Raw genomic sequence first — 25701 nt, forward strand, 5'->3', positions numbered from 1 at the left:
GGAGCAATTCAGTGACACAAAGCAGCAGTAAGACCCATTTTACTGGCCATTTAAGTCAATTTTATAGCTGCTTTGCATTCCCAGGGCAGCTCAAAACAGCCAATACCAGTGAAATTTACTCTGAACTTCTGGGTTCTGAGCTGAGCTTCCACCTAACTCCAAAATCCTCTAATGTGTCCATTTCTACTAGACAACATCCTAACTCAGCATGTGTCTGCTCATCACCACCTTTGTTTACAGCATGATTGCAATGGTCTAATTAGGAACTAAAAGTACTTTCAATGAATTGAAACTCCTTGAAGTTTCAAAAAACACAACTTTCAATGAGTTCAAGTAATTATTAAAGAAATGTAGAATTTTCTTTCTAATTAATTTATATCTCAGGATGCACACTGTAATTTCAGCCCCTGAAATATGGAATAGCTCTTGCTAGTAGCAAACTATCAGATTTGCACTGAGTTTCCCAGACCTCAAGACTGAAGATTGCCAGGCTTGCCCTGTGTGGGCTTTTCTTGGCTAGCTGGCAACTTTGCTTCTCTTGATTTGTCTTTAACATCAAGTTTTCTAATGTAACAGGTACCTCTGGCTGATTTGTTTTACTTTTGTTTATCTTTATATGGAATACGACTATGATTTCACAACTCTAATATATATTAATGATGTAGTGTAGAGAAATCCAGGCCTGCTGTGACAGCAGAGAAGTGGACAGACAGGATGCAGTCTAGAGGAATACCTCCATGGGATGATAAGAAATGTGTACACAGGCTTGGTACTCAAGACCCACAGCTGTAAGCAACTAACCTACAGTCAGTTAAAGAAAAGCACACCTGGGACTGGACAAAACTGGGCTTAGGTATAACTAAGAATAAAGACATAACATATAGCCTACAGAAAGGGCATATATCCAGCAAATTTGGACATAACTTAAAGCTGCAGACCTATGAGGAAAGAGCAAATATATAATTATATGTTAGCAAGCATATAGAAAATCCTTCATTGAGGAAACCACCAAGATGAACATCATATTTCTTTGAGTAAATGACTAGAAGCTGACAAGTGTGCAATGCACCCCCAACATGCTTAAAATGAAACCACCAACCTTGGGAGCAAGAGGAGCAGGAAAATGTTGAGCATAATAACAGAAGAAGGGGTGGAAATTAAGCATGTGTATTACAATTTTAACGAAATTGTTATTATTAATGAGAATTTCTGTATTCAAATATTCTTTTCTGAAGTTAAATTTGCACAAATGATTCTTGGATTATACTGAAAATATTTTAGACATGACAAAAATAAATTCTTGGCTATGTATATAAAGTTTTTCTTTGCTCACGAACAATATTGTGTGCATAACAACACATATAACGAGCAATAGTAATCACCCATCACCTCCCAGGATTTTGCAGAAATACAATATTGAATGCTCTTGAAGACATTGCATATTATAACAATGAGCACCATGAGTACCATGAGTACCATTAACCTAATGTAGTAGGAGGCCTAAATGAAAAATGATGAGGAAATTAATAACCCTGTACTTAGAACAGGGTATCTATTTTATAAGATAAATAAGGCTTGGATCTCCATACCACCTGTGAAGAGTAGAAAAGTCTTGAAGGACCAGCCAATCCTACAGTAGGTGAAGCAGGAATCCCTGGAACTGTAGCATAATGGTGTTGGCTGCAGAAGCTAAATTAACATTAGACCAGGAGCCATATATTTCCTGGATTTTCAGTGCTTCATTTAGCAACATTAATATTCTTTTAACCACAGGTATTTAGTGTAATGTATATACAATATCTGTTTTCTCATTAGATGTTTTTTTTTCCTTTTCTGCCTGTCCCTTAATAGGGATGGATGGAGCAATTAAAACACAGCTCCACTTCAGAGCATACTGCAAAACCCAGGAGGAGCTTCTGCCTCTCGGAGTGCCAGAGGGCATAGCTGGCAGCAGCTGTGCCATTTCTTCCAAAAGTGTATATAAATATATATATATTTATGTATATACTTTTCTGCAGCTAATTATTTCAGATGGACACTCAAAAGGAAGCAGAAGCTATGACCTGATTTATTCTAAAATGCCTTTAGTGTTTATTAGTACATTACATTACAGTGAAAATAGATTTTACGAAGGAAGGTGAAGGTAAAAGGGGACAGATTCCTTAATCTCCACAACCTCAGAATATCTATAAGGAAACACTCCATCATCTTGCCATTATTATCGCCACATACAAGGTTTTTTTAATAATATACTCCCATCTCTGAGCCAATTTTCACTAATTTTTTCCTCTCTTTTCTCTCATTGCCTTTTTTTAAGTGGTTATAATTATGCAAGAAGTTGATTTCAGTCCTCATTTTTAGCTCAAATAATTTTAAATTCAATACAGAAAATTTTGCCTATTTGCAGTGTATATACATTGCAGAGGAATAAAAGTATGCCATATATTATCAAAAATGTATACATCGTATTTTCAATTATGTACTAATTTGATTTAGAACATTCAAAACTCATTCTGTTTTTCATTGGAAAGTTTGTTTCCTCCAAATCCCAAATAAGAAATCTTGGACTGATCTATGGATTAATTTGCCCTGTGTTTCAATTTAATGTATTTCTTAGGCAATGAGAATGAGCAATGATATATTGTGGAAACCTCACCATGCCAAAAATCCCAATTAGAAGAGCATAGGAATGTGAGCTACACCAAAAAGCAGATCCTCTGCTTCTATGGGGTGTCTTAGGCAGACACAGGTTCATGTTCAGCTAATCTGAAATACATCACCTTGCATCTCTTAGGTGAATAAAACATTTTCATTTGAGCTATTCTAATTCCCCAACTAAATATCATAGTATGTCACTTCCTACTTATAGCATATTGAACAATTCCAAACTTTTATTAAAAATTATGTTTTGATCCAAAAAATGTTTGTTCATGTCACAATGAAAATTCACAGTCAGCTCTATATTTGATCTATAACCAATGTCACAGCAGACTTCAACCTATATCAGTAAAAGACAGATAACTGAAAGGACTGATGTATTTTCCATAGATTTGCTGTAATTTTCTTTATTAATTAATTAAAATGAATGAGATTCTTCCCTTCTACTTCCCTTATCCGCCTCGCTGCTTCTCCATTTATTACATTTTACCAGACTAAAACACCAAGTTTTCTGTGGAGGGATATGTGGTTTTGGGTTGTTGGAGAAATGGGGAGAATTATTTTTTTTTACAGTATTTAATCTTCTGCAGCCAAGATCCTTGAGTGTTTCTATAGTCTTTGCTCCTCTACTTGTTTTTATGGTTCCAACAACAATGATAATGAAAGAAAGAAAATACGCAACCAGTGGTACTTACTTATTTTAAGATGCTTCTTTTTCTACATCACAATAAAAACCAACCATGAGCCTCATGAGTATAACAGAGAAGACGGTATTTTAGTGCATTTCATGCTCTATTATCTTATTTAGTGATACATCAGATTTTAAAATTAATGTAACAATACCACTTACTTAAATAAACCATGCCACAAACACAGGGAAAAGCCATTGAGAAGGATTAGCAGCAAGACAGCTTTTAGGACGTCTTTGTTAGCACAGTATATTACATTTAAAAATACACAAAGTTAAGAACATCATGTTTGCTTTTTTATCACTAGCTGTCTGATAGGCTATTTATTTCAGAAAATAGTGATTGAATGCTGGCTGCCAGGTAATAAGCTTTCTCTAGTCTGTTATAGGAATTAAATTATCAGCAATCAGTAGTGCTCCTGGTAGCCATGTATTATATGTACAACACACTAGCTGTCCTTTAAATCAAGATGTATCTTTTAATCAGAGGTATCTTCTTTCCATAAAGAATTCAAAGTTGATGTAAGTCCAAACCAAGTTAGAAAAAAAAGAAAAAGGCCAACTCATTCATGACTTAGTGTGACTGATGTTGTCACAGTTATTTTTATTTCTAGTCAAGCACTCTTCCAGTTTGGCCAAATTTAGAAATACATCCTCTGAGAGAAGGCAGGTCACAACCACCCCTCCCCCACCATGTTCAGGAAAAATACATTTTCCTCAAAGGAAAGTGAAAGAGATAAAAACTATTTATTGAACAAACACACAGGAAAAAGATAATGATGCTAAATAATAAAACGTCTTGCTCTGCTGAGAGAAACCTGGGAAAATTTCAGTGTCCTTCGGTAGATCTCTCTATCTCCCAGCCCATCTCCAGGGCCAAGGCCTCGGTGGGAATTCCTCCCATGTATCCTGATGTTGAAACAGTCCAGCAGAGAGAAAAGGGAAAAAAACAAAGCCCCGGAAAACAAAAGTTCAACTCTCTGAAGGAAAAGGAGCTGAGGGATAAAAAACTGCCGAAAGCTGGCTGGGAAGAAAAGCCAGCCGGGTGCTTCCCTCCCTTCTCACCCTCCTGCCGCAGCTGAAAAAAAGTCGCTATCTCTGTGTGACCTTGAACAAGTTGCAAACTGCTTTGAAAAAGTTTTGCTCAGTTTTTCCTTCCCCCTCTCAGGCTCAGTTTAAAGGCATAGAAAGGCACAAAAATTAATTTCTGGGCATAGGGCAGCAATATGGGATACACACCATAAAGTCATCCCAAGACAAGCACTCAGTGGTCACTGTGTGGTGCTGGTCCCTGGGAAGACTCAGGGCTCTGTGAGACAGTCATTCTCCTGTGCTGCCCTAGAGGTTTAACAGGAAGCATCCAGCAAGTTCTGTGCTCCACCACGTCCTCTTCAATAACTTCACTAATGAAAGGGTCAGTCATCTTTTGGAGCTATGTACCATATTGCCTTTTGCTTTCTCAAAGGAGAGGTTAAGCCTCTTGATATGAGCTCAGGAGAGGCCGGGATATCCTTCCTTAAACAGCGTAAAATAGCTTCACCAAGGGCCTTTGTGGGAAGCAAGGTAAATTCAGAAAGAGCTGGGATTTGTGAGCCACTACATGGGGCAATTTCATTATTATTACTCAAGTACTGCCAGCTGAGAGACCACAGTGTCCAATTATCAGCATACCCAGATGGACACAAAGAGCAGGTGTCTTTCTGGATCTTTTCTAATGAAAAAGGGCAGCAGTACATATTAAGGCTGTGGACCTCTTGTTTATTTGATGAAATGTCTTGTAAAGTCTTATCTAAAATTTTCTGTCTTTATGCGTGTGAAAATTCATCTAGGGAAGACAAGAACCTGGACTGAACACAGAATCTGCCCATACACCATCTTTGTCTTATAAAGAGTCAATACCTATGATGAAAAAAAAGACCAACCCGCATGCCACAGATTCCAGATATGCATAAAATAAACCCAAAACTCACAGATTTGAGGGATGCAGCAGGAAGGATTACTTCAGACTTTCTCACTGATCATCCCCTAAATACTACCCACTTGTGACTGCCAGGGATAGAACGCCAGATTAAGCTGGTTATTTTAACTGTTCCCTTGTTCTTGAGACTTGACCTTGAGATATTCTCTGAGATGATCAAAACTTGACAGGACAAGGACACAAACAACCTTTTGGAGGGCTGGAGGGCTGGACCAGAAGAGCTCCAAAGACTCCAACAAATATTATTCCGCAATTCTGATGTCACTCTATATGATTTTTTCCTGTGTAAGAGATTATTTTCCACACCACTTACATTGACTTCTTCTTTAAGGACAGCAAAAGAAAAGGATCAAGAAGGGTCAGGAAAGGATCAAGAAGGGTCAGGAAAGGATCAAGAAGGGTCATACACACAGCCATTTATCACCTCAGGAATTCCCACTCCTATTTTATGGGAGCCAGTGCACCAAAAGAAATCACAAAATGGCCAGGGAAAAACACAAGGTGTCGAAACACCTACTCCTATCTTTCCCCATCTTTGAAAACTTCCAGTTTCTGGAGCAGCCACAAGAGAGCAACTGACTTTTCATGCTGTGCACCCCAGTCACCTCCTCTGAGAATCCCCCTGCATGACATTTACTTTAATAGGTCTAATTATAAAGAAATGCACTTTTCAGTCAGAACCGAAGAACCAGTAGGTTTTCTTCTTTAACATGCCAACCAGCTGTTTTGAAAGGTACTTCTCTAATCTCTTTCCTTCCACATGTTCAAACAGATGAAAGCAATTTTGTGCTCAACTGTCTATAAGTAATTAGACTGGGATGTAAAGGAGTCTTTATGTATCAGTTCAGAAAGAGCTACACTCTTAGCATACAGAATAATTATTAGCAATCTTCTTCATCTGTAAGGTATACCTTATGCATTTTACATGAGTTCCCATTATTAACATAACCTGACTATCAAAGCTCCATTGAAACTGGTGTCTTCTTTTTCATGTAACTGGCTGAAATTCCCCAGAAATACAGTAATTTGAAAACAGCAATGCTGATGATTTGTTTCAGCTGTAATTTGTTATTTTTTTCCTCTTCTTTGTTGTTTTCCTAGTAAAGACCTAAACCAGTGGGGCTCCAATATACACAAACAAGTGTTCTGCTTTTGCTACAAGATGGATATTAATATTCAGTGAGGGTCCTAGAATGTTGCCTTTTGTCAGTTTCCCGGGCTAAATTCCCTTAATCTTATTAATTAGGAGGTCACAAAAAGAATACTTTATTGGGAAACAAAATGATGTGTGTTCTAAAGATAGGTTGAATTAAATCTATGAATTTACTAGGAATGATGATGGTAGAAAACTTCTTTAGAATCTGCCTCTGAACTGTGCTTGACATATCTGTAAACAGGGTGGGCAATTATTGAAAAGTCAGAGGGGTAGAAGCATCTTTTGAACAATAGCTGTTTAAAAAGTTGGAATATCTTTCACAAGAAAAATAAGAGCTTCAGGACTGGGATTGTACTCAGTTTAAGGAAAGTTGGAGAAAAAGCACACACCATCCCAGGACTTGCAATCTTGCATGCAGGTGCAGGCAAAACTGAACCAGGTTGGAAGGGATGCAGTAAAAGGCAAGGTACTTCCTTTTCATCCTATATGGCAAACATTATTTGAAAGCTGATTGCTTCCTCAGACATATCCCTCACTTCACAGCTACATACCATGACCACATATTTTCATGAAATGAAGTCCTAATTTTCTTAGAAATGAAATACCATTCTAATTTTTCTAGAATGACAACGCATCCTCAGGAAGTGAAGTCTGACTCTCGGTGTTTTCACCACCAAAGATGGAGGACAGATAGATATTTGCCAACAGACATCTGCATCACAAGAACAGTGGTAGAGAGGCCAAAAGCATCATTCTTTTGGTCACTGCCAAAGAAGCAATATTTTGCCCAAGCACACATCAGAGGGACTTGGTGTAACCTTCAAGGATTACAAGCATTGCATGTCAGTGCAAGTAACTCAGATGCTCTGTGTCTGTCCCCAGAGTAAGACACGCTCTGTGAATACAACCAGAAGTGAGGCACTTTTCATTTGTTGTTTTCACTGACAGAAACTATATAGATGCATTAGAACAGCAGGCTCCTGCCCTGAAGAGCTGATTTTCTAAACAGACCAAAAAGTAGCAAAAGACCAAAATGAAACTGAAAAGCAAAGTGAAACTATATCCAGTTTTTATACAACATGTTACAGAGAAGTGGTCCAGCAGGACAAAGTCAGGGCATTAATCTGTCAAATCCTTGTCATGATGAAGGTATGTCAACAAAACACTATCATAATGGATCAAAACATTATCCCACAACAGCTCCATCCAGTCTGGCCAGCCATACAGTGAAGAGTAAGAACAGCAATACACCAGATATGAACATCTTAAATGTGCTGGGTAAGGCTTGAGAAAAGTCCTGAGGTGGACTTAGCCCACTTTTAAATTGCCTTGTGAGGGAAGCAGGAGATGCATAGCCTCAGGGGGGTAAGCTGGTGGCAGAACATGTGGCACACTCACTACCAACTCCCAAAAAACAGACACACACACTCTACTCCAGTCAGTCTGTTCCTGACAAACCTAAGATACTTATTATGTTTACTAGCTAGATGTATGCACCTCAGGTACATACCCTAGCAGAAAACACAGCAGCAGGACAGACCCTGTCTGTAACAAAGACAGTTCTTCACAAGACTGATTTTCAAAATTAGAAGTTGCCCATTGAAAGGATCCACCACAAACCAAATGAAAAGAACTGGAAAAGTTACCCTATGAAGCAGGTGGAAAGGAAGAGATATATTTCCACAGTTTGTATCAACAAGAGTAAATAACGTTCCAGATTTAACTTTCTGATGGACAACAGATTACCACTCACTAGGCAGGAAAGGATGGCTTGAGATGATGAGAGCATCAGGCACGCATTTTTCCATTAGAAATCAATTAATCTCTGTCTGGCCCAGAGTTCAAGTCATGTGACTTCATGCATAACACTTAATGCATTCGAGACTGCAATGCAAGTATCCCAAGGAGGCACAAAAATATGGAAACAGAACAGAGCTGTAACTGTGTTCTTGCCCTTCACATTATTTGTTTTCTCAGAGACCAAAGGTGTATATGATACATTGCAAATGCACTCTCTCTGCAAATATCCAAAATAATGACTTCCATGTTATGTATTAAAGAGGTTCTTGGATGCTTGAAGCACTTAGGAAAGAGTTCATTCCCACTTTCTCTGGGATGTCCTTACTAGATGATTCACTCCTCACAGAGACTCCTGGATGTTACAGAAAGCATAATAGGAAAGATCACAATAGCGAAATATACAAAAATACGACAATGATACAAGTGAAAATTACTCATCACTTTCACTTGAATACAATTTCTGTGTTTTGGTAGGTTGCTCGCATTGATTCTAGGAAGAAATGTTATTATGTCCATTATTACTTGACTGCTTTGCTAAAACTCTGGTTTTGTGGAGAGTACCAAACTACGCAGTGGTTTTCCACCATTTCTCACAAAGGCATCACCAGAGATCTGGAGATCTGGTCCCACTGTACCTTGTCAAAAAGCAAATAAATATACTGGACATTTCCTGAACATGGGGAGGTGTCAAAGAGACCCCCAAGAATCTCTTGACAAGGTCTGCTTCAGCTGGCTGTGCCCTATCATACATCTATACTTACAGGAACAACAGGGACAAAGGGTGTTCTCTTTTATCCTAAAAAAATCGCTGCCAAAAGAAGAGTGAGAAAAGGACCAAAAAAAGGCAAGATCTTGCCAGCCACTCCCAGGGACTACCTAACATAGCTGTTCAGTCACACTAGAGGGAGCATGGCAAACCTCTGAAACAATACAGCTATGTCCTGATAGAAACTTACCACCATGGGGATCTTCAAGAATCATTAGGACCATCTGAGAGAAGAGGTGCTGGAAAAGGAAACTCAAAAAAACAAAGGACAAATAAATAAAACATAACCCCTGTACCCAATTAAGGAACACCCCATGGCAGACAAGGACTTCATTAGTCAAAGCTGGTTTAACACAAAGGTCCTCAGTAGCTGTGTGGATGCCCTGGAATGGGCAGAAAAATCACAAAATACCCCACATATATCTTGACATGCCTGTGACAATTCAGCTACTATGTCAAACTATTTTTTACGTTGGATGGCATGCTGAAGCTCATTTCAAATACTGGGGACATACAGAGTGAGTAAGTTGCTCAGAGTAAGGTGAGTAGGTCAATAAAATGAGAAATATGAAAGCAGTAGTTACGCAGAATAAGTGTAAGTTATAGGGGAAACTAATTTTTACTTTGACACAAACCTTGCGTATTAATTTTTCTGTCTAGATAAAACCCTAATAAGTCGTGAGTGGTCTCTGAGGATATTTTTCATTATTTAAAAAATTGTTTTGTTTTAAAAGATGGAATCTTTGTTTATTGTAACCAAGCAGTAGAAGAGGCTCTGCGGACAGGTCCTGCAGATAGTAATTTTTCTTAAGATTGCTCTTTGCCAGAGAATGAGTCATTCCTGTTCCTTTTTTTTTTTGTTCATGTTGTGGCTTTTCCTTGTGTTTATTCAGTTTATATGATATGAATTATACCAAGAATGTACATCATGGGAATACATCTCTTGTTGGAGAAAAACTGTGGATTTTTTTTTCATTCTTTCAACTCAGGGTCTGTGACTGTTTATTTTGTTTTCCCTAAATTTTATGAACAGTCACCATGATTTTATGATCTTTCCATTCGTTACACTTTGAAATATATAAATAGCATTTAAAACAATGAGAAAGATTCACCAGGAGGCTCTGGCTGTCTGATGCTGCTGTAGTGAGTGGATGCTTCCCTAAGCCCCCTCTTTGGTTCAAGACCAAATTATGAGCTCTGACCCCATCCAGTAAGGCTCTTAATTCCAGAAGTTTGTTCCCGTGTTAAATACAAGTCCTTAAGTGGTCTCTTGGATGAGAGATTCAAGTTTTTGTGTCCCTGTGCCCCACGCTCACTGCTCAGAAGCATCCAAACACAGAATTAGACGGACAGTGGTGTCCTCTCAGTTTCAGGTCAGACAATGATCTATTTTCTTTAAATTGCACAAGGAAACAGAGCCAAGTATCTATTATCCCTGCTCAATCCCAAGAAGCAAAATAATGCAGAACATATAAAATGGAAACAAAACTTTCCATTAGAATCCCATCTCCTGACAATAAAATTCATCTGTGTGATATAACTAAACTATCTTGCCTTTTGAAAATTCTCAGCTATGATTTTCCTCAGCAAGATCACAAACTGAGATCCTACACTTTAACATCTCAAATGTTTTTTTGGTGGATTTTTGGTGCTCTTTCTAAGGAAGTTAGGGCAATGAAGGATGTGGGCTGTGCAGATGGTTTCCTTTCTCCCGTGGGAGAGAGCTGGAGACAAGAAGAAAATGTTACACCATAATACTCTTCCTTCAAGCCATCTAGCTGTGGGCAAGCAGGCCCATTTCTTGTTTCTGTTGAGGAACTTGTCTCAGCTATTGATGATGATAGCAGAACTGTGGAAATAAAACAACCAGGTACCAGCACTGGTTCTTTGTTCTCAGTAGGGTAATAAATACAAGTACCTTCGCTAGTAAATAAACAGGCTGTTGAAGAAATTCTTTTGATCCCTGTGAAAGCCCATGTTCAGAAAGCATTTGCTCTTGATTGCTCCATTATGGGTTCAATCTCTTTCCAGATCACATCATTGATCTCCTCTCTGAGTTTTCATCAGTGCTGTACCTAATTGTGAGGAACGGTCTGAAAGAAAGTATTGCCAGTTCATACTAACCTCCAGAGTTCAAAGGAGGGATACGCTTCCTCTCAGTTGTTTGAATGTTCACTCTTCATTTCAGGTTGTCTTTGAAATTCACTTTGCTTCTTAAAGCTTGTTTTGTTTGGGCCATTTTTCCCCCATAGAACACAGCCCATAAAGAATTCAGAAGAAAAATTGTAGTGAAGAAAAAAAACTAGAGCAAAACCATAGTATTTTATCTATATTGAATTCTTTACTGTCTCCTGTGTTCCCTCTCTGTCACCTGAAATATTGTTCCTCCCTGGGAAAAAAAAACATTTTAAACACAATTTTTAAGCAGCTTGGTTTTATTGAGAAAGGTGATGATGAGTTAGTGGTAATATGAGTCAGACTGAGTGCTTTCATGTGTCATGTCTCATCCAGATTCTGGGGTTTTTTTTTTCCTCTGAGAATATATTTACAAGGAATGTGCTTTTCTCATCTTCATTTGTGCACACTACAAAAAACACCTCATTATTTGATAAGTCGGCAACTGTCTGTGCCCAGGACTGAAAAACAGACTTCTTGGAAAGAGGTGTTTCTGGCAAAATTGCACAATAGCTGCTCAATGAATGAGTAAAAATAAGTGTTAGCAGTCTTTCTGCTTTCACTTTACCCACATTTCCTTAGAGCAGTTCTTTTTGATAATTGTTGCTAGAATGCATCATGATCCCAGGAGGCTCTGCAGGACATCAAGGTTCTGTCTCACTATTAAGAAACTCCACTTACATGCATCCATTCCAACTTCAGTCACCTAACAGAAGTTCCTACTCTGGGAGCTCCTCAGTGTAGACCTCCCTCTGGTGAAAAGGAGATTGTCATCTTCACAGTCAAATCAAAACTTAGGAGAGCCAAACCATTTTTCAGAAGTACATGTTCCTCTCCATTTTCTGTGGAGGGGATCTCAGTGCACTAAGCTATCTTAACCACTTCAATTATGTGTCTGAAACTACACATGGCAAAAAATCTACGCAAATTACATCCTGAAAAACTGAGGGAAGATGTTAAGTACCACCTATACAGGCAGGTGGATAAGTACCAAAGAGTGAATATTAGAGAATATTCAAAAGACAAAATTCACCTTGGTACTTAAAGCACAGGCTATGGATGTAAGGCACCTCTGTTTGGTTTCTCACCCTGCCACAGTCCGGTTCTGAAAAGATTAGTTGCCTCTGTCTTTGGTCCTCACTTGCAAAATGAGGAGAAAACCCTCCCTTCCCTGAAAGTACATTGCAGATCACAATATGGAATACAGGGAAATCCTATGGCAAGGGGTTTGAATGGGAACAGGTATCTACATTTCCTTAAAACAAATGGATAAAATAGAACTATAGCCCTGCAAAACTGGCTTATTGCAGCATTTCAGGAGTACATGAATATTCTTAAAGCAATAAAGGACAAATGACACCTTTAACAGCACCCACTTCTCAAAGAGGGTGTCCACAACACCATACCGTAATCAGAGCTAAACACAGATGTGAGCTGTCCCAGGGTATATATAAGCCAATGTAAATTACATGTCATGGACTGTATAGTAAAAAAAATCAGTAGTGGGGGATGGGAAAAGAAGAGGGAAGTTCCATCTTCATATTTATTTTGCTTCATAAATATTCATTCCCCCTATGACCCTCTTGTGTCCTGGCACAGAACTGTGCTGTTTTTCATTTTACCATTAAAGAATGTCACATCATAAACAACCAGTTCCAGCAGACATGCATAAAATCTCACACTCAACTGAGCCCATAACTTTCCATGAATAATCAAATGCTCTATGCAATAATTTTTAAGCTGATAATTATGCACTATTTGATCAGCTTGTATGTTCATACTAGACACCTGATGAGCAAACGCTACAGTCTTTAGTCATTTTTCTTCCATTGGCTGGCTGGTTTATCTATCTATCTATCTATCTATTTATCTATTTGTCTATCTTTTATTTATGTGGTTCCCTACTATGACAGTGTCTAAGTAATTTCTATGTATTTAAAAACAGAAACAACACTGTCTTTCTTAGTTTCTTTTTTTGTTTTCTTTCTTTTCCCAGCTTTATTAGTTCATAGGTTTGTCAATTACTTATATTAAACTCATTTTGCCTTGAGTTCAAACAAGTTTTTTACAGTAAGTGACCGTGAATTTTGAAAACTAAGGCTAAAAAAATTCTGACTTCTGCATTTGTTCCTGAAAAAGCAGGAACCACCTCCGTCATCTTGACGGAGACCGAAGGTTCTGCAGTGTTACTGCTCCACCTCTTGAGGGTACACTGCTTGGGAGCTTCCCCTTGCTGGCTCAGTGCATCTTACTTGCCATGAGAGTTCCTGATTATCTCTTGTGAAGAGGAAGGACCTCCTGTCATCCTGGACATCTTCACACTGTAGATACTGTCGTATATTCCGCATTTAATACCAGCAGATAATAATTTCATAAGCAAAATGGGCAAAGGCATTGAGGTTTCTTCATCCCCCCCATCTTGCTCTCCCAGTAGCCTTCTGCACCCCTAAAGGATACAAAACTTCACACCAGCTTAGCTATCTGAAGATAAAAGCTGCTTAATACAGGGAGAACACCGTGCAGGAGGTACAGTCTCCAAGCACCTCTTCCCAGAATTGCTTTGGCATAACTTTAATCACTTGCTCTTAGCTGAAGGCACACACAAAAAGGGTGGGTTGATCACTCAGCACTATTCTCTGACTCACTGAAGTGTTATTGCTGAACACATCTTCTGGCTTTCACTATGCACAAACACAAGGGAGAAAGAAAGAGCAGGCCTGCCCTGCTCCCATGATAGCAGCAGTCTAAAACCAAGCCATAACATCCATTTAGTGCCTCTTTAGAAGAGCTAAATGGATTTTGTAAATTCCATTGGCAAATTAGTGCTAGTGTTATTCACATAAATCTTGCCATTAAAATGATTTACTTCAACTGTAGCATTATTAATGTTCAGTAAATTAGGTCCATAAAATGACATTTGCCATGCCATTAACTGAAGATAATCCACAAAGCTCATTTCTAACTGCCTTTATATTTTTTATAATGTCCTTCATAAACACTACCGTAGCTCTCTGAGATTCATGCAGCCATCAGTATATTGATAGCTCTGACATAGCATACACTTCAGATCAATTACTGAATCAGGAGACTAATTTAAACAATTTTACTTGTGGTCAGAACAAGATTCATTATTTATGAGTGCAAACAAAACTGTATCATTGTTCTTCAATTCAAAACACATGTTCCCTGGAACATCAGCCCTCTTCAGACTGTCTTAAGTCAAAGTAGATTATAGCCCTGGAAAATTTTGGAAATTTCAGAAAGTGGCTGAACAAGGATCTCAGGAATTAAAATAGAGACTTTTAAGCAACCAAGAAAACAAAACTATTTAAAAATTCTTTACAAGTTGGCCAAAAGATAAATCTCATAAAGCATTATAAGTTCATTAACATCTTTTTTCATGTTTACATATATTAAGCATTTCCGTTAAAGCCCTGACATGGTTGAAGTCCATTCACACTTAGAGTTTCGTTTGAGGAGGAAAGGTCTTAGAAGGTATTATTAATTTGTCTGATCTCTAAATTTCTTGATTTTGCTAATACTGAGAATTTCAAGCCTAACACTAGCATTATAATTTTATGTGATTCTAAGTGTCCTCTGCTCCCACTGACGACATGAGGATGATGTCATTGAACCATCTCTCTCTTGATAGATTTGCAGAGCAGATGATCCATAAATGACTTCACTGCATGGGGACAGAAGAGTCTGCACCCACCTAAAAAGAAAATGAGCTATATGGAGAAATATCCAAACAACACCGTGCCATAAAATAATAGTTTAAATTACAAGAATAAAAATATCCAAATTCCTTAGATCAGTAACGTGATTTTATAGCAATATTACAAATTAATTTTACAGTGTCTGTTCTGTGACAACAAAAAGGGTGCAAGCAGCCTGATCAGGGAGTTTTACTTGTGATTACCTTTACTTGAAACTACCTCACGACCAAATCAATACCACCAGGATCGTGCTCCAACAGTTTAGGAATTTACTGCCCTTCAGCTGCTGGTAACTGGCCCCCATGAAAAAGGCAGTATTTATCTGTGTTTGTGTTCCCCTTCTGCTTCAGCACAAAATACAATTATTTGGCTTGAAGAACGCAAATAAGTGTTTTAGCTGTTCAAGCATGACCCAAAGAAGACCTTTGATTGGATCCTATTAACCTACTGATCTCTGATGGAGCTCCTGTCAGAAGAGCACCTTCTAACTCTTTCCTCCAGCTGTGCATTGGCTGAGTTTCTGCACCCATTCTTGCTAAGAGAGGAAATAGCAAAGTCTCACATTCAGCTTTCCTTAACCACTTCTCAGCAGGAGGATCCAAATATCGGAAAGCATCGCAATGACAGCTTAGTTACCTACCTTGTTATTGCTACCCTAAATGAACATGATGATCTTGCTCATACTTAAATTCATTACATCTACAAGACAGAGTGAATTAGTTCCCTAAACCAGATCAATCTCGTTACTGCTCTCCAACCATTTTCAAACAGTGCAAGTGCGAAATGGCTGAAGAGAATTTCTGTAGTGAACAACCAGGAGCTGGCAGAAATTCTTAAATGGGGTAATGGATTGCCATACCAGCCAAAGTGCAGATATAAGGGTGGGCATGGGACGCTGCTCCTCCTACACCAGGGGCACCGACAGTCCTGAGAAGTACAAAACAAAGATGCTACAAAATATGCAGAAATGTTTGGATACTTGGGCTATGGAAGCTGTTCCAGCTTCATCCTACGGAGTTCAAGTTCCCATAATGGACTGCTGCCCCCCAGGGACTCTCACTCTCAAGTGGATAAGCTTTAGGTCACTCTTTATATCCCCATGCCCCTGCTGAACATCTCCATTCCTTTAGTGAGGGGAATTTAAGCTTGCAGCCACTCACAAAATGTGTCTAATGTCCACCCGCTCACATACATAAATCATAAAACATCAAGTGTGGCATAGTATTTTTAGCACATGAAAGTAATAGAACATGAAAGTCATGATTGCCACAACAGAAGTCCAGCTTCAGCTCTAATTAATAGTGTATGCTGCCCCAGACACTTCTTGCTTTCTATATATGACGGCGTGCTTCATGCGATGTGCAAGTTAGCTTGATCCAATTCTTAATGGGTACAAGATGCTGCTGTGGCTTTTGTTACCTGTTCTTCATTAGTTATTAGTAACAAAACACTAAAATTTATTGGGTCAGACTAGCTAATTGAAGAAACAAATATGAAAAAACCAGCATATTCCTTTATGTACAAACTACACCAAACAGTCGTTTGCATTTTTATTTTGAAAACAGAACTGAAAATTTTAAAATAGACAGCTTAGAAGACAAAAGGTATTATTATGCATTTTCATATATGCAAATCCTCCTGAAACAGAGTGAAAAACATGCAATACTTCAGCTTTGCAAAAAAAAAAATACTAATGGCCCTGCAACCTAGGCTTTATAGTTTTAAAGGTTAAACATTGTTTTCTGTATGGATTTTTACTGTTAAAAAAAAACCAGAAAAAATCACAGATTTTTACAGGTACAAATCTCAGCCAGTTCTTGTAAAACTTTCAGACTCACTCAGTCAGTCTTAAGAGAAGGACAATACCTAGCTCCTTGCAAAAATGCTAATGAAGGTTGGCTTTCCACCCGGAAAACAACTGGGCTCATTGTGGACCTCAATAACAGGATGTAGTTATAAAACTGAAGTTTTACTAACCCACTGATGAAACACCAACCATGCAAAAGATATTACAGAGTACATAATAAATATCAGAGGTTTGATTTCTTTGACTGGCAAATACAATGTTACTGTACTGTCATTTCTCTAAACTGTTGTAAAATCATTATTATATATACTCCAGTCAAAGAGTCTAATAGCATGACTATTTCCATCATCACTCAGAGTGGTCATATGCAAAAATGAGCAGTCCTTTCCACCTCCTGTCATGCCTTACCCTGCTATCTGCACACTTTTTGATCTAAGAGTATTTTAAATAAGACATATGTAACCTTACTCTGCTGGCTGTTACACTGGTATGAGCCCAGCAAAGCCAGCTGTGTGACAACAGCTTCAATGCTCTGTTCAGTTTCTCCTCCTATCCTAGAACAAAAGGAGTACAATCTATTTGTAAAGCCTACATTTTCACTTGTTCTTGTATTGATAATCTCAAGGCAGATTTAGCACCTCACTTGTAGAGTTCAACTCAGATATCTAAAGATAACCCTGAAGCAAGCTTCCATATCACTAATATTCTTCACATATTATTTCGCTGATCCCGAGAGAGAATCTATAATACTACGAAGGGAATCAAGAAGAGTGAAACTGCAGAAGAAATACACTGTACTTGTGGTCTTGAGAATGAAAAACAGCATTAGAAGTGTTTAGCCTTTGGCCAATAAAAAACTTATCGCACCAACCCTACAGTGCACTATTTGTGTTGGGGACATTATGACAATACAGGATTCCCCACCCTTTCCCTGTGGAGGTCAACTTGGAAATATGAAGCACACATGAGCAGGGGGGGTCCACTCAGAGCCGAAGCTCATCATCCATGCACTCTGCCAACAGAGTGAGTCACACAGGGTGACAGAGTTGAGGTGAGTAACCTCTGCAGATCCCTTTTTTTCCATTAAGTTTAGAAGGAGCCCATATAACTAGCTTGGCATAGATACTTTAACTTTAGACAGTTAAAGCTGAATGAGATCAATCCAAACCAAAACTAAATTACCTCTTAATGGATGGAAATCATAATTTTAAAAGTCACAATGCCAGAGGCAACCCAAGGAGGCTGACAATGGGCTTCTGACTGTGAAGATCAGTGTCTTTCCATGAAGCACTAAATAAACAAGAGGAGATGGAAGATGAGGCCTGCATTCTTTAGAAGGACAAGAAGTACAAAAAATAAACTCATGGTTTGAAAAAAGGGGAAAAAAAACCAAACAAAAGTAAACAAAACAACTAAGACCAGAAAACAAAGCAGGCTGTTTTCAAAAGTAAACTTGAATCACCAAATGTGTTTAATGTAAGGAACCCAGCATGTGGCTGCATCAGAAATATATATTAAGGAATAAATCTTGTGTCTGGAACACATTTCCAAACCATTATTTCTTTTACTGAGAGAACACAGAATATAGAGGGGAGGAAAGGGGTACATGACTCTGACACCAAAAGTCTGTCCTTTCTCAACTGTGCAAGAAAGATTTAAGAGATGAAAACATTTTAGAGAGTAGTCCTAGCAGAGGAAAGGACTTGGATTCCCTTTGAAGACCTGTAACCCTTTCACTCATCACAGAGGGTGCTTGTGGTGAGGACACTGCTAGCAGTCACCAGAGGTAAGTAGTTTACAAGTAGGGGTGGTTACCAAATCTAGAACCAAACCATGAAACTGTTCTTGAGAAAGCACAGAAAATCTCTGCTGGTGTCACTTAAGTGCTGATGAATGGCATCTGTGTATCCCTCACCTTTGGCAATAACACTGGCAATACCATTCCCTCCACATCAGGAAAAACACCAGAGTAAATGCCACAGCCTTTAGAGATCTTTGACAGGGAAAGTTAGTTCCTGCTGCCTGCACACCATGCAGCAGCCAAAATCAGCATTTTCCAAACAACTAAAAGAGCAGTCATCAACAGAAAGAGAGAAATGTCTCATCTGGTAAGCAACTATAAAATATGGAATATGTCTTCTGATAATCTAGTTTACCTGTGATGGAATGTGCTATGAATTTTATGAAGCACTGCTTTGTTCCTGGCAACCTGTAATTTGCCATTCTTTATGCTGGTGTCCTATGCACTGAGGATTATTTTTCTGAGTGATAACTTACACTTTCTCTACACAAATTTCTGCTTGAAATACCAAAAATTGCAGATAACTATTTGATTTGCTTGTCAATAAAAACCAATTTTTGTGTAAAATAAAAATAATCTGCTCTCTGATCAATGCATTTCAACAGTTTTGTGAAAAACATTGGTGTAGGAGTTCCCAAAATAACATAAAAATAAGTTGCATAGTAAAATGCTGTTAGCAAGAGTGTATTCTATGAGCTGATTGGAAAGATACTTTTATTCTATTCAGATCAAATTGAAATATACTACCACAAATTTTACAAACTATGTTTTTCATCACAATTCCTGAAAAACTAATAGTACTTGTTACCCTACGTGGATATCACAAGTCTTATTTTTTACATATTGGTATTTTACCTGATATTTTAGGAAAGTGGGGGATTTAGCAGTCAGTCTCAGTCACTAAATGTCAGAGAGGGCATGTAGAATTCAAATAACATTTGTATATTTGTTTTCACATAATTTCTTTTAAAATGTGCCCTCTTGCCATATACTGTAGGATAACAACATGTACAGTGGTCTTCCAAGACAACTGCTTGGATTCCAAGAAAATTGCTTAACTTCCTTGGTAATATGTAAGCACCAGGCTTTTCAGAAAGCAACTGCAGTGAGCCAGGCTGCAATCACCAGGCTGGAGACTATCTGGAAACCAAGAGCCATGTGGTGTTATAATCGATCCTAGTTTGCAAGACTTTGTTCTTTCCACTGAAATGCTGTATCTACATGACTGATAGATGCAGGTGATTGATGAAAAAATAGATTTCTTGGGGTACCTTGCATTCTTTTTCCCTTTCAAAAAGACTGCTTTGAAGTAAGCGGCAGAGGGTTGTTTTGAGTGTTTGGGTATTTGGTAGTCAGGTGCAGGAACTGTCCTGCTCATTGCCCTTACGGTTGTGCTTTAAGCATCTCCACACTCACATTCAGTGAAACAGGCTGTAAATCGTTTGTAAAGGAGGAGAGACACAAGTTTGTGCTAATGAAGGGTATGGCAGAAACAGTGCAAGAAACTTTGTCATGTAGTTTTAGCATTAGGTTCAGTATTTTTTTTATATCTTAATTACTTGCTGGGCTCAAGATCACCATTTCTTCAATGGTTTTAAGGATTAAATAAGCTGAGACCCATTACACACCACAGGCATCTTATATTTTGTTGGCATTCATAACTGTACAGTCCAAAATGTTGGCGTATTCTCCCTACTGTTAATGCTAATATTCTGTCTTGCCATTTCTGGGTTTTTTAGTAGACTTTTGGGTCTTGTTACAAGTCCTGAGCATACTGAACCTCTCTCAACAATTCTCCCAAAAGTTTTCTACAAGTTTTCTGTATCTGCCACCAAAATACCCAAGTTGGGTCAACCCAGGAGAATCTGTGGGCTGACCTACCTGCCCACATCCTTCCAGCAGAGCGTTTTCTGTTTCTCTTTTTAAATTCAAGTGTTGATATACAGCATAAATATATATATCAAATATTGCAGATGGGTGATATTTCAGAAATAATTTCCTGACCTTTTAATAAAAAATTTTAACATTTTACAAATGTAAGGTCCTATATTAATTTCCCAGCTACTGCTAAGGCTCCTATTACATTATTACCTGAGAATATTCCAGTAGATTTTTACAGCATACCAGTTGCACTGGAGAAATAAAAAAGAATTATTCTAACACCATAAATTGGAAACTGGAGGAAGCATAACTCATATTATTCAGATAAATCACATTTTAGATAACAGACAGTCAGCCAAAAGATTGCATGAACAACTCTTTATATTACATTATTTTGTGGGTAAGAAATGTTGAGAAAGCATGAGAGAGCTCAGCCTATATAACTTTTTTTCCAACAGTTTTACAGGTATAAATGAAAATGTCAAGTGCTTCTAATAGGTTAGTTTATGGGAGTGTGATAAGTATTTATAGAGATTGGTCTGGATGCTTTTCCATTAGGAAGAGTACTGTAGAGTTTTTGGCTCATGCTTGAAAGAAGTTATAAACCAAAGTGGGTTCCTCATTCCTCAGCATTTGACATATTCTGATTGCAAAACATTTGGGGTTTTACACGATTTATTGTAAATAATCTCTCCTATAATGTTCACAGCACAATAATTCACAACCCTGAGGCAAGAGAGTTCTGCAGAAATGACATTATATGGAAGATAACTTTTCAGAATTTACCATTTGCACATCATGTTCAGAATCTATAACACATGTAAAGAGGTCAAATCCTCATTTTTCAAATTTTTTTCTATCATTTTGTTGTATTTTATTAAAAATAGTTACAGCCAGCCTAATAGCTTGACTGATATCTCAATATGTTACCATATTGCACAGAGGTATAAATTGGAAGTGGGGAAGTCAGATCCTTGGATATAAGATGCCTAGCACTGAGGGCTGTGTACTGAGAACAGGCTTCTTAAGTCTAACAGCAGATGAGACAAAAGGAAAGGCTAATAAAAAGAAAAATTATATGCCACTAAAATTATGTTGTTAAAATGACATATTCTCTTATGAAAGAAAAATTGGTTCACACTTACCAACCTTTAAGTCAAATCTGGAGTCAGCAATTAACTTGTTTTCACCTGTCTTTTTTCACTGTTCCCTTTGAAGGTGAAATTATGATAAATCATTGTTATTAATATTTCTAATGGCAAGAAGAACGTTCTGCACGACTGAATTGGAGTTAGAATCTGAACAATTGGGTCCTGTTCCCAGGTTTACAACCAACTCAGGGTATAAAGCGGAATATACACACTTAATTAAAAGGCTTCTTGTTCTTTTCCCAACCTTTTCCACCCAAACCCCTATGTCTGGAATTTAAAAAAGCTGTTAGAGGAACTCAGATTCCTAAGTGCAAATCCATTATAACTAGTCAGTAAAAATTGTAATAAGATGCCCATTCCATTTAAGGGGAGGAGAAGGGTCCCTATGAGAGGCAACCCACTCTTAAAGGGTTGTAAATCTTAAAAGTAACCCTTTAAAGCCCTTGTAGCTCTAAGGCAGAGGAGCACCCAGAAGAGAAAAGAGTCAGACATGGGACAGATGCTGTGGTCCTTAGGAATGGCTAGGGCTGGGGCAAATCACCCAAAAATGAATGGTCGCTTTGAAACCCTGTGATTTCTGCAGGCTTATGACAGAGATTTCAGTAAAACTCAGCTTTCTCCCATTTGCTCCATGTTTTATAAGTTGCCATCCTGTGGGAGATGTTGCAAGGGAAGTATCTCTAGTTTCACCCTAGTCTGTAGGGAAGGTCCAAACTTCCCAGGAGCAAATTGGGTATCCCAGTTTAAGGTTACAGATATGCTGACCCAACACTGCCTGAACAAGGAAGCCAAGGACACTGACCTAGCACACTCCCGTTAAGAAAGGCTGAATACATCTGTGTCACACAGTGTGGTCTGCCTGGATCAGTGCCTCTCCCAAGATGAAACATGGGACAACAAAGAAGAACAAAGCTGAACTTGGTGAAATAACAAATTCAGAGTGGTCTGGCTCAGCAATTTATACTCAGAAGCCCTAGGACCAGAACTCACAAGATCATTACAGCCAAAGACCAGTGTTATCAAGCAATAGCTGTTCACGCTAATCAACATCCTGATCAACATCAGCATACCAACATTGTTTAGTATGGCTGTAAAATGAGAAATCTTCAGCTTTCTTTCAAATGAACAGTCTTTACAGAGCCTCTTTTATTTGCTAGCTAATGAGACCAATTTCACCTCCTAGGATGATGCTTTGCCTGTTCAAGTATTTCCTCAAAAGCGGCTTCCCTTTATGTCCACCCAGGATTATATTCTCCCCGAGTTTTTACCTTTATATGTAGTTTAATTCATACCCTGACCTTGCAGTGAGTACTAATACATCTCTTTGTTCTCTAAGACAAGCATTTCTTTTACCTAGCATGAAGCACAGGGCTAACAGGTTAGGTCTCTCAGCAGACTAAGGCTCCTCGAGTCATTTTGATAATGTTTAGAAAGTTCAAGGATAGCAGTGAAATTAAACCTCAATGATGCTTTCTTTAAAACTGGGAAAGAGCTATCACCCAAAACTCAAGCACATGCACTTTTCTGTATAACACAGGAGGCAGAATTCTTGCACCCTCCCAGCAAGAACAAAATACATATGTGAGATCTAGAGCTTTAAGGGTTGCATTTAAATCCATATTTCATATAAATAAATAGACTACTTTACAGAAGCATTGAAATACCAGCTTAAATTCCCCTTACTACCACCAGGAACCTAATTCCCAATCGAGAAAAAAAAAGAAAAATTAAAAACCTTTCAAAGCAGGTCCTGCTTGTATCCTCTTCATGGGATCTGACTGGCTTGATGTTTTCATGATAGGTGTTCTGCAGAACCTGAACAGTTGTTCTCTTTAAATGAGCCACAAAATTATGAAAAAGAACTTCAAAAACTGAGCAAACTGTAAGCCCTTTTGTGCTGAACATGCAGACAACTAAAGATAGTGCTCTGCAAGATCTGAGTTGCCAGGGCTCTGCTCCTCCCAAGGGATTAAGCCTAATCCCTAATGATGGCGCTCAAGAGTGTCAACACTGATTATTCAAATTCTGATCATCTCAGCCTGTGAGACAGGGAAAGTTTGGGGAACTGCTGAAGAAAGGGAAACACTGAGGAAGAGTGCTAGGAGATGCTCAGGAGAGCAACACAGAGAATAAATAGTGCTCCCCAAATCTACATTGTGAGCACACGCTAAATCCCAACACAGGTGCCTAAATAATTGTGGTGTCTCATTATTTGGCTCCTGGAAGAAGGTGTTGCTATGTTTCATCTTTGTATGTAATTTTCCAGTAACAGCAGTGGGAAATTCTCTTTGGATTAAAGTGGGCCAAAGTCCTGAATACAGATCCCTGCCCACAGGCCATAATTAGAAATGGAAATTGGCCACCTTCAAGTGATGGCCTGACCTCCCTGAGTTGTAGCGAGTGACCGGACATCGTTGTACCAGCTGCTGAACAGCTCACTTATAGGGAGCTAGGTGTAGGTACTGAAGGTTAAAGCAAAGATCCAAAACCTGAAAAAATAACACCATTAAAAATAACGAAGGTTTTGGGTGACACTTTTCAAAGCATGCAGCAGGAGATGAACAGATGGAGCCTGTGTGTATTTCCAGTGTTGTGTTTTGAACTTTTAGCTTAGAAGGCCTAGGGGTAAAATTAACACTTAATACATATGAAGTTTTCAAATATTTATTGCTTTGAAAGAAATTGCTCCTAAATAAAAGGAAGAGTTGACACCAGTCAAAATAATCCCAGAGAAACATCTTTGTCCAATCCTCAGGAAACCTTGCCATTTTTGTTACCCTGCTCTCCCGCCTTTCCTTGTCATTGCTTATTTGTTTGCATACCTATGCTCATTTATTGTCAGCCCTTAATAATTCATCTCAAATTACCAAGTCTCCATCATTACAAAACATTCACCATCCCTCCTCAGATCAGCTGTGCAGGCTCAGATGAACAGCACAGTAACAAACACTGCATGTACTCTGCAATTTTTGTCTAAATTGCCTTGGCACTTCAGGTGAAATTCATCCTGCGTGGCTGTAGCATAAGGAGAGCAGGAAAACCTAAAGGTCAGACTTTTGAATCTTCCTTCTGAGCACCACCAAATGCCTATGTGCAAAGGAGATTGACTTTCATCTTCATCAGCCACTGCAGTGGCAGTTCTGAATCTTCTAAGCAGCCATCAACAATGATCCTTGAAGACAGCAGAAGATTAATGAGAGGTTCACCTCTCTGAATGTCAGGCACAGAGTTCATTGTCTCTGGACTCCTTTGTCAAATATAAACATGCAATATGCTCCCAATATTATTTAGAACAGAGTATTAGGGATCAGTAGGGTAAATCTGAATATCTTCAGCAGTATTACCAGCCAGGCAACATTAATCAGCCTAACAATGTTAGTTAGTGAAAACTGGGGTTTGAATTGAGGCATACTGCTGCACAGAAAAGTGACATATAAGCCAAATCTATCCGTGGCCTGGAACAGCCAACCAGAATGGTGACTCAAAAGCACAACTGAGTCATGGGTCAGCCTGACAAGGCTGCCCTTGACCCTGTATGCACCAGCACTTGTAGGGCACAGGAGGGTCTGAGGTGTACAAGAGCTTTCCGCCGCTTCTCTCTCCTTACTACAGGCAGGGTAAGGGACAACCTACTGCTCCCCATTTGGCCAGGAGAAGCCAGCACAAGGTCTGACAGCTCAGATATTAACAAGGTCTGATGGAAGAGCAACATAGGTCTATCCCACACCAGCCTGAGATTCAGCTCAAATGTTAAAAGGACAGTGCAAGAGAGTAATCAAAACACAAATCTTGCCTGTAAAAAATTACAGATTTAAATCTAAAATGTTGTAGGCATGTTGACTCTGTATTAACATTGTGATTCTGATGTCATTAAAAAGAATTATATTCAGCACCCCTCCTCAATGTTTAATTATCACAAGCATTGAAGCAAGGCATGTAACACCACATCCCATAGTACTTAACGGGAAAATAACATATTGTCACTGTACTTATGGCAGTCTACTTCAATTTCATAACATTTTTAAATCAGCAAGGAGGAGTAACATAAAAAGAACTGAATGATGCTGTCAGACTTAAATGGATGCTTGCTGTTACATTTATAAGAGTGGAATACCTGAACA

At 38.5% G+C, this 25701-nt stretch overlaps 1 long non-coding RNA gene across 6 annotated transcripts in view; it reads right to left on the reverse strand.

Moving 5' to 3' along the window:
• LOC109950905 overlaps positions 1-23530 on the reverse strand; it is a 48890-nt gene extending 25360 nt beyond the window's left edge. For 3 of the 6 annotated variants that reach the window (XR_005604266.1, XR_005604249.1, XR_005604246.1), the window contains exons 1-3: positions 23316-23530; positions 21575-21639; positions 20640-20680 (exon numbers count right to left, since the gene is read on the reverse strand). This is a non-coding gene — a long non-coding RNA (uncharacterized LOC109950905). Of the gene's footprint in view, positions 1-17678; positions 18038-20639; positions 20681-21574; positions 21640-23315 lie in introns of those variants that run through there. The other 3 variants (XR_005604269.1, XR_005604274.1, XR_005604262.1) reach the window with 2 other exon arrangements.
• Between the last annotated feature and the right edge of the window lie 2171 nt (positions 23531-25701).

This window comes from Corvus cornix, chromosome 1 (genome assembly GCF_000738735.6).
Source record: "Corvus cornix cornix isolate S_Up_H32 chromosome 1, ASM73873v5, whole genome shotgun sequence".
Classification (NCBI taxonomy): Eukaryota; Metazoa; Chordata; class Aves; order Passeriformes; family Corvidae; genus Corvus; species Corvus cornix.